General features: G+C 37.2%; 1 protein-coding gene across 3 annotated transcripts in view; it reads left to right on the forward strand.

Moving 5' to 3' along the window:
- FRS2 (fibroblast growth factor receptor substrate 2) overlaps positions 1 to 14,575 on the forward strand; it is a 108,278-nt gene that overhangs the window by 10,134 nt on the left and 83,569 nt on the right. Inside the window, exon 2 of one of the 3 annotated variants that reach the window (XM_019640550.1) lies at positions 12,226 to 12,251. The exons of the other annotated variants lie outside the window; for them this stretch is intronic. The gene's annotated coding sequence lies outside the window, so the exon portion shown is untranslated. The remainder of the gene's footprint in view (positions 1 to 12,225; positions 12,252 to 14,575) is intronic. 3 annotated transcript variants of the gene reach the window in all.

A 14,575-nucleotide genomic window follows, 5' to 3' on the forward strand; every position in this document is an offset into this window, starting at 1 on the left:
TTTTGTTCTTCAGTCTAGTTGTGGAGGACGTTGCTTCACTGGCCCAAGTTGGCACCATCATTGCACTCTTCTCCGGGGAGGCAGAGCAGTCGTTAAACATTTTATTTTTAAATAATTTCAAACTTATAGAAAAATTGCAAGAATGATACAATAGCTACTTGTACACCTTTTACCCACATTCATAAATTATTAACATTTTGCCATATTTGTCTTATGGCATACACACAATATTTATTTTTGTGAATCATTGAAGAATAGGTTGCATGCCTTTTTACCTCTTAATACCTCAGGGTATATTACCTAAGAATAAGGATATTCTCTTATGTTATCACAGTACTGTTAACCAAATTCCAGAAATTTAACATTGATACTTTTACAGTTTATATTCCAATTCTGTCAATGTATTGTATTTAGTTGTCATTTCTCTTAGTCTCCTTTAATTTGGAAGCATTCTTTAGCCTTCCTTTGTCTTTATCATGCAATACAGGTCACTTATTTTACAGGAAGTTTTTCAATTTGGGTTTGTCTGATTTGATCTGATTTGTCTTGTGATTTGATTCAGGTTATTTATTTATCTTCAGTTAGACTACTACGAAAGTGATGTGTGTCTCTCGGGATATCACATCTGGATGTACATATTGTCCATTTGCCCCGAGTTAGTGCTTTTAATTTTGGTCAAGGTGTTATCTGGTTTGTTCACCATATAGTTACCACTTCTTCTCTTGCAGCTATTAGTAATAAGCAATTTACAGGGAGATTCCTAGTGTTTTGCTTTTTCTTAATGAAAAGCTAAGTACAGTAATAATATACCTTACATTTGTATAGGTCTTTCTAGTTTGCCAACCATTTTTAATTTTATGATTTTATTTTAATCTTCATGACAATAGTACCTTTATACTTCTGGAAACTAAAACTCAGAGACATAGCTAATAAGAGATAGCATTGGAATCCAAACCCTAGTTTTTTAAAGATTCTTTTTACTAGCTAAAGTTGCCTTTTAAGTTATTATTGTAGATAGACTAAACTTAGGGCAGTGTGTGTGCCTTGTTCACTGTTCCATTGTCAGTACCATAGATTGTTAAATGAGTAAATAGCATATAGAGATGAATTGCTATCTGACTTAAGTGTCTTATAAGGTAATAGTTCCAGTGTATGTAATTGTATTGTTTATATATTTATATATGAATATAGACATAAATATATAATGTATAAGTATATATTATATATATTATTGCTGAGAGCTTAAAGCTTGTGTGGAATGGGTTTTTTTTTAAACTTTATTGGGGAACAGTGTGGTTTTTTGGGGGGAACAATGTGTTTTTTCCAGGACCCATCAGCTCCAAGTCAAGTTGTTGTTGTTCAATCTTAGTTGTGGAGGGGCGGGTCAGCTCCAAGGCCAGTCGCCGTTTTCAATTTAGTTGGAGGGGGCGCAGCCCACCATCCCATGAGGGAGTCAAACTGGCAACCTTGTTGTTAAGAGCACGTGCTCCAACCAGCTGAGCCATCTGGCCGCCCACCTACCGGCAACTCAGCTGCAGCTCAGCTCAAGTTGTTTTCAGTCTTGTAGAGGGCACAGCTCACTGGCCCATGTGAGAATCAAATCGGCAACCCTGTTGCTCAGAGCATGCGCTCTAACAGACTGAGCCACCCGGCCACGCCTGGAATGGGTTTTTGATGCTTTGCAAACTAGCTAAGATTTTTCAGATTAAAAAGTTGATGGATTTGCACATAGCAAAGAAAATTTGGCTTTCTTGAAAGCATTAGTCGATAAAGATTAGTGAGGCAGATTTTCTGAACTAGTTCAATCCTTTTTCTAGTTATTAAACAAGTCTTTAAGATTTGGGTGATCAGGAGAAATGATGTAAGGTGTTCTTCAGGTCAGCTTTTACATTGGTAACTAGGATGTAGTGTGGGTTAAGGTAATCATTTGACCTGGTGAATTGGTAGAAGCTGGGCCCTATCCAAATTTGCTCCTTCTTTTACCTTCTACCTTCTACTTCCCAGTCTCAGTTAAAGCTGAAGGAACTTGGGCATTAAATCTTGACTAGAACATGAATTCATCCATTGACTAGTTGATTCAGTAGTTATTGGGAGCCTGCTAGGCATTAAGAACCATGTAGGCATTAAGGTGAAAATGGTGAATTAAGATAGATGTTGTGCTGTCATGTAGCACAACCCCAGAGGTAATGAACTGTTATATCCTTTGTATAAATTATTTATGTATTTGAGTTGAATTTATGTAAGAAGATGTTATTTATATTTTTTGAAATATTTCTAACAAGAGAGAAAATTCTGAGGGCTATTGCTTAATGGATTATGTAAGTATATGGTTTGAGATTCAAAACTATTCAGTTCAGCGTATTCTGAAAATTGACAATTGACTAATACTTTCATTTAAATTGAAGCCATTTATTAAAGCCTGACCTAGGTAGATTATGTTCAATCTAAAGACTGCTATTTGCTTCCTATAGGGTTTTTTTGTGTGTGTGACTAGTTGGTAGGTAGCAGTGCTTTGGAAGTTGTATATTACACAGCTCATTTTACATTCCCTTACCTTCCACCCACTCAAAAAAAAACAAACCCAAAAACTCAATATTATATATGCAAGCACTTTTTAAAAAAAAATTTTGAGGTAGAAACTCATAGGAAGTTGCATAAATAGTAGGGTCCTATATACTCTTCGTTCAGTTTCCCCAATGGTGACATTTTAAATAGCTGCCATACAATATGAAAACCAGGAAATTGATATTGGAACATTGCTGTTAACTAGAGTACAGACCACATACAGATTTTACAATTTTTTAAGCCTGCATTTCTGTGTGTGTAGGTGTAGTTCTGTGCAATTTTATCCCATGTATAGTTTTGTGTAACTACTACCATAATTAAGATACAGAACTATTCCATCACTACAAAAGAACTTCCTAGTGTTACCTCTATATATTCACACATACCCCCACCACTAGTTTTGTCATTTAGTGAATGTTGTAGGAATGAAATCATACAGTACATAACTTTTTGGAATGCATGTTTTAAAATATAATTTGTTTTAATTATAAGAGTAAAATAACACTCAGAAAGGTTAGGCAATAGAAAAAACACATTTTGAATTCCACCACTCTAATACAGGTATCATTTTGGAGTTTTTTACAGCCCTTTTCATAAAATGTTTTATGTCATAGTTATAGTATATGCTCAATTTTGTTTGCCGCTTTTCCCCTAACTTAACATATTATGTTCTGCGTCACCATCATACTTAATTTTTGCTATTATAAGAAATGTTGCAGAAAACACCTTTGAGCATATGGATTTCTTCAGATTTTTAGTTATTTCCTTAGGTCAGATTCCCAGATGTGTGATACTGAGCCAAAGGATATTATTAGTCTCGGAGTATTTGGTCAAATTGCTTCTCAAAAGGATGGTATTGCTAGTACTATTTCACCGTATCCTTGTTAAATTGGATAATAGTGTTGCTTCCCCTCCCCCCCAATTTATAGGTGGAAAAGGTACTTCATTGTTCTAATTTTAGAGTGCATTTCTTTATGTAACCGTTTTCCATGAAGAGTAAAATTGATTGTAATGTCACAATGACAAGAACTTTTAAAAATGTAATTTAGCTTTTAAGTAATTTGGAAAAGCATTTTAATGTCTGTGCCAGTGTTCAGCAGTTCTGAGCAAGATGTCGAATCATCAGACCCTTCCCTTTACCTTCCCTGTAACCTCTTTAGTTTACAGTTTGTTACCTACAAAATGATTGCCAGTTTCTACGTTGCTTCGCTCTGCCCCCTGCCATTATCTCCTAGTTACTCTCCTTAGTCTGGAAACTTGACCTTTTCCGGTGTCTGTTCCCTGTTCAGAGAGCTGTTGCTCCCTCCACTGGTACCTACACACCAGCACCTCATTCATTTTTCCTATGTTCTTGTCAGCTCATGCTGACATGTTAAGGCATTACTGTAATGTTTCCTTATAGTTAAGTATAACCCTGGGAGACTGCACTCTCCCGGGGCTCTCCAGAGTATTGGACGTCTTCACTTAGTAAATTTTAATAGCCACCACAGAAGTTATATGGCTAATAATGTATGGGGTGTAAGTAATGTACATGAATACAAAAAAATAACGGAATAACAAAAACTTTATGCACCCTTCTGGAAGACAGCAGTACTATATTGTCAGAGCAATAGACCATCAGGGTAATAACAAAACTTGTAAAGCAGCGGTTCTCAACCTGTGGGTCGTGACCCCTTTGGTGAATGGACCCTTTCACAGGGGTCACCTAAGACCATCGGAAAACACATATTTTCGATGGTCTTAGGAACCGAGACACCGCTCCTCTATCTGTCTCCAGGCGGTCCGCCCACATGCAGATCCGCCCACGAGTACCCGGCGTGATGACATCATCGCGCCAACCCCATCACATACACCCCATACAAATACAGGTGTATGTGACAGGGTTGGCACCATAATGTACTTATGCAGACCAGACACACATGTGTAGAGAGCAGCTACTGTGTAGAAAGCAGCAGTATTGGAGGTAAAACGACACTTCATGAATTATAAATATTTCACAATATATAATTACATATTGTTTTTGTGATTAATCACTATGCTTTAATTATGTTTAATTTGTAACAATGAAAATACATCCTGCTTATCAGATATTTACATTACGATTCATAACAGTAGCAAAATTACAGTTATAGAATAGCAACGAAAATAATTTTATGGTTGGGGGTCACCACAACATGAGGAACTGTATTAAGGGGTCGCGGCATTAGGAAGGTTGAGACCCACTGCTGTAAAGTAAAGCATAAGTTTCTTTCTTTCTTTCTTTCTTTCTTTCTTTCTTTCTTTCTTTCTTTCTTTCTTTCTTTCTTTCTTTCTCTTTCTTTCTTTCCATATCTATCTATCTATATTAGTTTCAGGTGTACAAAACAATAATTACACCCCTTACAGAGTGATAACACCCCTCCCCCAAGCATAAGTTTCTACTTGAATGTTACTAAGTTTCAGGCATGTGCTCAAGTACTTTATTTTATTTGGTCCTTACAATATTCTTATAAATTTTTGAGGTAGCTGCATATGAAGATTTCATATGGGATATTTAGTAGGTAGTTGAAAAGTTGGTTAGCGAGGAATCATAATAAAGATGTGTAATTTTTTTTTTTAAGATTTTTATTGGGGAATTGGGAGTGGAACAGACAAGTTACTGTCCTTTTGTTCTTCAGTCTAGTTGTGGAGGACGTTGCTTCACTGGCCCATGTTGGTATTATCATTGCACTCTTCCTGGGTGAGGCAGATCAGTCGCCGGCCTCAGGACGGCTGCTCACGGCCGCTCTTGCAGCTCACACTGGCTGCGGGCTGCTCCTGCTGGCTGCCGTCCACACGCGGTATTATGGCAGCCGACTGTAAGCAGGGGCTGCAGCCTATGCTGTCGCCGGCGACTCATGGCAGCCCAGCTCCAGGTTGAGCTGTTGTTCAGCATCTTAGCTGTAGAGGGCAGTGTCACTGGCTTTCATATGTGGGATCCGAACCGGGGTCGTCTGGCGTCCGAAGCCAGCTCTTAACCAATGCGCCACTTGGCCAGCCCAAAGATGTGTATTTTTAATTTTAAAACTTGAATATACATTCTTTCACCATTTTGCTCCTTGTAGGGCCAATGTTGTTTTTTTTTTTTTTTGTGGATGGGCCCTTTTGTTAGAGTTTTGGATTGTCTTTTTAGCATAATCCACACTATAATGAGGCATTATCTGTTAAGTATCCTAATAGTATCCCCCCTTTTTTTTCATAGAAGAGAGAATTAAAGACACTTTCATTGTGTTATGTAAAATCCTTCTACATTTTTATGCTTTTCCCCTATTCTTTTAAAGCTTTTACATACACTTAATTCCATAATAACTTTTTAAAAAATAATTAGCCTTTGAATCTTTTTGAACTTGCCAACATAATTTCAGAGAAACAATCCTTTTCACACTCATAATCCATCAGTTTACATAATCTTAAATTACATAATTACAATAACAAGTACAGTTGGCGTAAACTGGTTTTGGGAATAAACAGCTGGCTCTTGTTAAATGTGCAGTTCATTTGGTGAGAGCAGAAGGGTGGGACATTAAGAAAAGAGTGGTCTACTTGGAAGACTCTATATAAGAATCACTCAGGGCCAGCCGAGTGGCGTGTTGGTTAAGAGCTGACTTGGGACGCCAGCTCTGAGCAGCAGGGCCCTGGTTCAGATCCCACATGAGGGCCAGTGACACTGCCCTCTACAGCTAAGATGGTGAACAACAGCTCCACCTGGAGCTGGGCTGCCGTGAGTTGCCAGTGATGGCGTAGGCTGTAGCCCCTGCTGCAGTGTGCTGCCATAAGCTACCGTGTGTGGCCGGCAGCCAACGTGAGCGGCCGGCAGCCAGTGTGAGCTGCCAAGAGCCGCGTGAGCGGCTGTCCAGAGGCCGGCGACCTATCTGCCTCATCCGGGAAGAGCGCAATGATAATATCAACATGGGCCAGTGAAGCTATGTCCTCACAACTAGACTGAAGAACAAAACGACAGCAACTTGTCTGTTCTCCTTCCCCCGATTCCCCAGCGCTGCTCCCCTCCCCCAATTCCCCAATAAAATCTTTAAAAAAAAAAAAAAAGACTCACTTGCACTCAGGTGCGAGTGGTCAGCCTGTGGTGGGCGTCAGGGAGTGATTTCTTGGAGGGATTGGAGAGTTGTATTTCTATAGGTTGATAAAGTAGAGTTCTGTTAAAAGAGTTTCTACTGAATTATTGTTCTTATTCTCATTTTATAGATGAGAAAACTGAGGCTTCAGAGACTAACGTTCCCAGGGTCAGGCAGGTAATGTGGTGGAGGCCCAGGATTTATATCTAGACCTGTATGGATTCTGGTACAGTGTGTCCTACCTGCTGTGCATGTGCTGGATTCCTTTCCGGTCATCTGATTTCCCCAGTCATTAAGTGCTCATGTTGGGGGGAGTGTTCTTGCACTTATCCCACATCTTGGGTTCTATTGTCATTTTACTCCTTAGTGATTCTTTTGTACTAATGCTGCGTACAAAATGGTGCATTCCAAGGTGAAAATTAAGCTTGTAACCATTTGTTTTATTTTACATTTGGTATGTGTATGTGAGAACTGTGGCTAAGATCTTGCAGTGTTGTAACTGCTGAAATAAGAGTGTAAAGGCAAAGAATGGAGTTGGAGAACACAGACTTTTCCTCCTGTTAAATTTCTTTCATAGTTTGGGGTCTGATCAGTCATCTTTATCCACGTCATTACTTGTTATTTCACAGAGCATCAGTTGAGCCATCAGAATTTAAAGAAAAGGCTATATACTTTTTTTTGTAATTCATAGGTTCCTTCTGTCCTCCCCTGCACACACAAACCTTTTCCTGATAAACGTTTTGTCAGCACTTAGCGTCTGGTATGTATATTTAGTTTGCATTTTGCTTTTCTAGAACATTAAGATAAGCACTAAACTACTCTATTTCTATTACTTTTCTGGTATTAGAATTCAAAGAAGTTTTTCTACAAAATAAAATACATTTATTACATAATTATTCATTGGGTTTTCTGTTTTTATTACTGAAGACTGTAACTATAACCAGAGCTGATCACTATGAGATAATTGGCATTACCACATTGAGTTTAAATTCCAGCCCCCAAGATGAAATTTGGTTATGCTAAGAGTACAAAGCTCTATTTCAGCCAGTATATGAGGCTATTAGGCTATTTTTAAATCTTGAAAATAGCTTAAGGAACTCTCAGTTCCTACCTTAGGTGGTCCTGGACTCAGGATTGGAAACCATTGATATGAATTTAAATGTACATGTGTGTATTTGTTAATCCCTGACTTTGATATGATTATGGTTAGCCTTACTCATAAGTATCAAGTACCTCATACTGTTGAGCCATAGTAAATAGTTTAATAAATATAAAATAAAAATGAAAAATATCAGTTGAATCAACATTCTTTGTAGTATTAAGCTATGTAATATTAATTCTGAGGCACTTTTTACCTCTTGCTTTCTTAAGTGTACCTTTATTTCATGAGGTTGAGTTTGTTTGTTTGTTTTTTTTGGCATGGTCTGAGTGTTTGAACCTGGCAAAGGAATGTACTGAATTTTTGATATGCCAGCTAGCGTCTTGCATTTACTGAGGTATATTCTAGACCTCATGACTCTGTAATTGATTATGACAGCAAACCTTTGGGCTATATGGTTTGCTTTTCTTTTTAAAATAGGTCATTAAGTTTGTAAAATTAAAAGTTGTGCATAGTGATATAGCAGTGTGCTTACGAGCCAAGTGATAGTTGTCAACAAGAGACCCAATGAAAGGATTTTTTTAATAAAAAATAAATATGATCCTCTTCCTAAATGTTATCATGTTATGTACTCCTCCTCTTCAATATTTTTTTTCCTCTAGTTTTCTGGTTTTATAATCAGATTGTAATAAATTTTTGAATCAGAGAAAGGGAACCAGATTGGTATTAGCTGCTGTTTTATTAATCTCTTTATCTAGTAGCAAAACCAAAAATCATATTAAATAGCAACATTTAAAAATTAGCTTGAAAAAGAGTTTGAATTGTTTCTTTTCATTTCTTGAGTTTTTATTACTGAGGCACTGCGATGTTCAATCCTACTTGGAACTTAAGAGATAAAGAGAAAAATTCTGTTAGGAAAAATGGTATCTTAAAAGTTTGTTCTCTTGGCAGTTGAAACTGCCCATGACTGCCCTTCTCTTCCCCTGGTTTTTAACTGCTTTTTGGATCCAGATGATTTTGGCACTCCTCAGGTTCTTTACAAAGTATTTCTGGTGCATGTAATCACTGAGAGCTAGACCCTAACCAGAAATTTCCAGCCAGATGGTTTTGGTGAAGCAGTGTTTAGAGTGCTGACAAAATCACATTGCATCCAGTTTTATTTCTGTAATAAAGGTTGCTTTGGGTAAGGCAAATTCTTCTTTTATTTCTTCACCTATTATACTTTGTTTTGATTGATGCAGTCGCCAAAGTTGTACCTCTTCTCACAAGGAAATGAGCCCTCTACCTCAGCATATTGGCTGTTGGTAACCTCTAGGAGCCTAGTTTCTCAGTCCTAATGAACGTTGCTTACAGATGAGAATAGGAGAACTATTTATGTATCAGATGATTAGAGAAAATGGTCTAAATTCTTTAACAAATTTTTAACTTACTCATTTTTAACAAAAGTGTAATCCATGTACATGATCCACAATTTAAAGGTACAAAAAGGTTTATTGTGAAAAGCAAGTCTCTTTTCTTACCTCCCTGTATCCTAGGTCTCCTCCCCTGAGGCAATTGCTATTTATAGCAAGTTTTCTTCTTACATTTACAACCATATCCACTCTTTTTATTGGCTGCATAGTGAATGCACTATAAACCCCAGTTTTGGTGGATATTAAGCTTGTTTCCTATCTTTTGCTTTTATAAATAATGCAGTAATGCGTGTTGTATATATATTTCACTCCTGTGCAAATATATTAGTCCTTTAAATTTTAGAGGTAGAATCTCTGTGCCAATAGATACATCCATTAAAATTTTTGATAGATATCACCAAATTGTTATTGGTGTATTCATTTCAAAAGTTAGAATATTTGTTTTAATAGGTACTTTTGCAAAAGTATGATCACTAGTTGGTTATATGCTGTTTATAACTAGATTTATTTTATTTTTATTAATTATATAGTTGCAATCATGGATCACCCATGTTGCACAAGTTACTGGCGTCCACTTCTTTACTTTGTCAAAAATGTATTGTTTTGATCACTAGCAGTCACTGTAATTTTACTCTTACATAGGTAGTCTCTATCTTGTAAATGAATTGTTTCAAAAGGGTTTTGGCTGGGGGCAGGGGAAATCATGAGTTAAAAAGGGGAATTTGGAATTAGTAGCCTATTTTTCCAACAAGTCACATAACAATGGTGTTTAGATTACCAGGTCAGGCAATAAAAATGATGTAACCCATTATATCTCAGTATATTCGAACCACCCTTACCTTACATAACACTGGTATGGTGGAAACCCAGTTCATCCTTTTGCATCCCTGTCTTAGGGAAGTGGGTCTACCCAAAATCTAGGCCCTTGGCTGTGACTTCCATTACCTGGGGCAGGGGAGTAGGGGCTACATAGGGTGATGCCCAAGGAGCAGAATGCCTAGAAGGAGCAGTGAATGAGTTAAGGGTAACTAGTGAGAAATAGCAATAGGATGAACTTAAGGTGGTTTATTCCTTCCATTTGTTGCTACTCTGCACAGCTGTGACAGGGTAAGGGAGGGAGCAGGGAAATGAGAAAGATGGGATTTTCCCTTCCTTTTTCCTTCATAGTAGCTTTCCTCTTTTTACTCGTTTCATTCAGGGGAGCCCAATACCTGGGATCAGGTGAGTTGAGATGAATTAGAGCTTGTCGCAGGTGATGGAGAGGGATGAAGAGAGACAGTGTCTGTAACTGTCAGGAAGGTTGATGGAGTCTGAGAATTGGGAAACAGGATGGAAAATATTTCTGGTGATAAGACAGAGAACCTTCTATCTGTATGTTAAGCATTTATAGTTCATTTTTTTTAATCTTTTATTTTTTTTTGGAAGCAACTGGGTGGGCAGTATTGAGGGCATTTTAAGCATTGCTTTGGGGAGAGAGGACAGTAATATTTTGGCTTCATGTGGATTTTTTTCTAAAGGGCACTCTAACCATTCTTCCCTGAAGTGAAAACACACAAAGACTCGGACTTAAATAGAATGTTTTGTCTGTTATATCCCAGTTGGTTTAAAGCTATCTGTGCTGGTCTCAGTTGAAGTAGTAGCAATAATTCTTTTTCTATTCAGTTTCCACGGTGGAGCAAAACAGTTCACTATACAGCCGTTGTCCCTCAGATGTGTCTAAATTTCTCAGTCTATTTATGAGCATCAACAAACACTTTGTGCATACTTCTGCCATGGGTTGAATGCGTCTCTTTTCCTTTAATTTAGCTTAAAACTAGTAATGGAATTCCTGAGGTTTTGAGAGGAATAGTGTTGGCAAGTTTAGTTTTGAAACTAAAGGCAAATTAAGATACCAAGCAAAACAGAGGGAGACTATTACTTTAGAAAGGGATCTTAAAACTGTGCTGACATTCGCAAACCTAGTGTCTTACATTTATATAAGCTTTAGCTAGGAACTACTATTTTTCTAAAATTGTTGGTTTAAAAATAATTGTTGTATTTGTGCATTTTAAAAGTTGCCTCTAACACATTTTGGTTTTGCTTGAGCTCAGCCTTTCAGCCAAGTATTCAGACATTTGGGCATCAGCCCTTTTGGTCTTATTCTGTCTCAGACCATTTAAGATAATTAAGATGGATTGTGGATGTCAGAAATTCGATAAGCTTTCATTAATATCTGATGTGGTTTAAAAACTGCTTAAAATGGCCTTTGAACCTTTTAAAATATGCTACGATCATCTGAATTATGAAATTTAGCAGAGTTGTTGCCAAAATGACAAATGTCATTTTGATGTTTGTTCTTTAAGTGTGCTGCTTCATTGCCTTTGGAAGATATTAGCTGCACGCAACCTGAAGGATTATACTAATTAAAAATAGGCCTCCCCTACTTCATAGTTGATGTAGAGGCCTGACCACCGCATTGTATTTCTGAAACTGATGTTGAATAATACTGTATGTCAACTATAATTATATATACATATAACCTCGGGACATGGAGTAGAGTGCGGGAACGGATTCAATGGAATTGTAATAGATAAGCATGATATCGGGGGTGGGAGGGCAATAGATGGGGGGAGGGGGGTTGTTATTTTGTGAGGGTGAAAAGGGTAACTATTGCATTGTTCTGTACACCTGAAACTAACAATAAAAAATAAATAAATAAATAAATAAATAAATAAATAAAAATAAAATAAAAATAGGCCTCCCCTGCTTAAATATTCTAACTTTTGTGCATATCCCAATAGTATTGATTTGTGCTGTTGATACGAATTTTATCCATCAATCTGTAAGCTTTTTCTTTGAGTGTCTACGTGTCTTAAATCTATCTGTGTATATTGTTTTATTGTGAGGCATCTCTTACTATTTTAAAATTTCTCCATGACAAGAATTATGTTTTCTTATAGTCTTTGCATTCTCCACAATGCAATGCAATGAATGCTTTGTTGTAGTGGGTATGTACTGAGAACTTATTTGCCCATTTGGATATTTAAAAGATACTTATCCAATGTTTGCTTTGTTCTAGTGGCTGAGGATACAAAGTCCAATAAGGTAAGGACCCCGCCTTCAAGTTGCTTAGACTTTGATAGGAGATTCAGGAAGTAAATAAATTATAGTACCATGCCATTCATATTTTGAAATTATCTTTGAGAGGGCCAGAGCTCTACCTGATAGAGAAGATTTTTGTACTCACTCTAAAGAATGGAAACTAACATTTGTAGAGTGTCTAAAGGCTTATGTGTCAGTTTTTCCTTCTAAATCTTTCAACATAAGTATGTTATCCATTTTATACATGAGGAAACTGTCTGAGAGGTTATATTTATTGTACAAGGGTTTCTTAACTTTAATACTATTGACATTTTGGACCAGATAATTCTTTATCATGGGAGACTGTTCTGTGCAATGTAGGATGTTTAGCAGAATCCCTGGCTCTGCTCTGGGCCAGGACTAGAGTCAAGCAAGGAGGCAGCTGGGCACAAAATTTAAGGAGTTACTCTCAGGATCTTTAAGTGCTGGCCCGACATTTAATCCTCACAGTGTCTGAGAAAGTTCTCCTATACCAGCCTGTTGCATCTAGGTTTTGATTCAGTATTTTCTGGCACTGATATAAGGCCTACATCGCTAGGCATTTGGGTGTTCCCTGGGAGCTGAATGAAGAATAGTGATGAGCGGGAGCTTTTTGTGTCTTTTGTCTCTCTCATCCCAGAACATATACTCTTGGGCAAAAGTGACTAATAAGAAATGGCATTTTTAAGCGCTAAGTGAATACCGCCTAAATAGAGCATAGAACCTTTAGGTGATATTTTATAGAACAAAAAAACCAATTGCTTCAAACTAATGAAAACTTAGAGCAAAAACTATACATTGAATATACTCAGCTTAATTTATTTTGTGCCTGGTGGCTTAGCACTTACCTGTTAGTATTGATTTTATATCATTAGGAATTACCTTAATTATTTTCTTATGTCTCCATTTCAGTATAAGTATATCCTTGTATGGATACATCCATTAATACCTTTTGATTAACTGGATTGTAGCTTACACCCTAAACACAATCTAGGTTGGTTCTCTAGAATTCTCTAGAATGGAGTTTTGAAATATGGATATATAATAACCTGATTTTTAAGAGTATGAAGAATAGTTCCTAAGAAAATTATTAATAGTATGCTAGATTTTGAGGCTTAAGTAGTTTTAACTTACATTTATCTTTCTGATAAAGCATTACTATTTAACTTGTAATATAACTTTTTTAATTTTATTTTTATGTTGGTAAGATTGGGGCTAGATTATAGAAGTCCATGAAAAGCAGGTAGAGTAGGCAGCTCAAATTATTATAAGCATTAGACAGCCATTAAACATTGTTGAATAGAATAGTAATTTAGTAAGGGTAACTTTTCAGAAACATTTTTCTGGCAACTGTATGTAGAATGTATTGGGCAGTGACCTTCACAAAGGTCAGTTGAGAGGCCAAGGTAGGAGGACATAATGAGAGACTTTGTGCTTGATAGGAATGGAGACATGAGTGGATGGGAACATTTTTTGGAATGTGTTTTTTCTTGATTGTTAAGATATAGAAAAAATGTATAAAATACAGAAAAATGTGAAGAATATGGTACTTATCTTTATTTCTACCAATTGTTGACAATAGCCACTGTTGATTGTCACAGGCATTCCTTTTCAGGCCTGTCCCATCTTATGTCCCCCTGTTCCTGTCCACCCCCCAAATTTTGGAGAAATAGTCCACAAAGCTACATGTCTCTTCTCATAGATTATAAAGTTTTTAAAGAAATGGCTTTCTAAAATGACACAATTTTATTCATATGCAGCAGGAACCCAACAGATGTTTGTGGAATGAATGAATTGGTAACTGCTGGAATAATAAACAAAACAAAGAAAGAAACAAAACAGTGAATAGAGAGGGATGAGTCAAAGATAATGACTAGATTGTGTGAATGGCAGTAAATGGGGGAATTTGGCTGGCTTTTGAAGGTGGGGATGGAAGTGGTCGTGGTGGTGGTGGCGGGATCCAGAAGAGAATGGGTTTTATTGGGTTGTTGAAAAAATCATGACGTATTTTTTCTCTGTTTTTCATTGCAAAAATGCATCACGACTTTTTTTTTTTTTTAAGATTTTTATTGGGGAATTGGGGGAGGGAAACAATGCTGGGGAATTGGGGGGGGGGACAGACAAGTTGCTGTCGTTTTGTTCTTCAGTTTAGTTGTGGAGGACGTTGCTTCACTGACCCAAGTTGGCGCCATCATTGCGCTCTTCCTGGGTGAGGCAGATCAGTCGCTGGCTTCTGGACGGCCGCTCACGGCGGCTGCTGGCCACACACGGTAGCCCATGGCAACCCACTGCCACAGGGTCTGCAGCCT

This window comes from Hipposideros armiger, unplaced genomic scaffold, assembly GCF_001890085.2.
Source record: "Hipposideros armiger isolate ML-2016 unplaced genomic scaffold, ASM189008v1 scaffold_51, whole genome shotgun sequence".
NCBI classification, from domain to species: domain Eukaryota; kingdom Metazoa; phylum Chordata; class Mammalia; order Chiroptera; family Hipposideridae; genus Hipposideros; species Hipposideros armiger.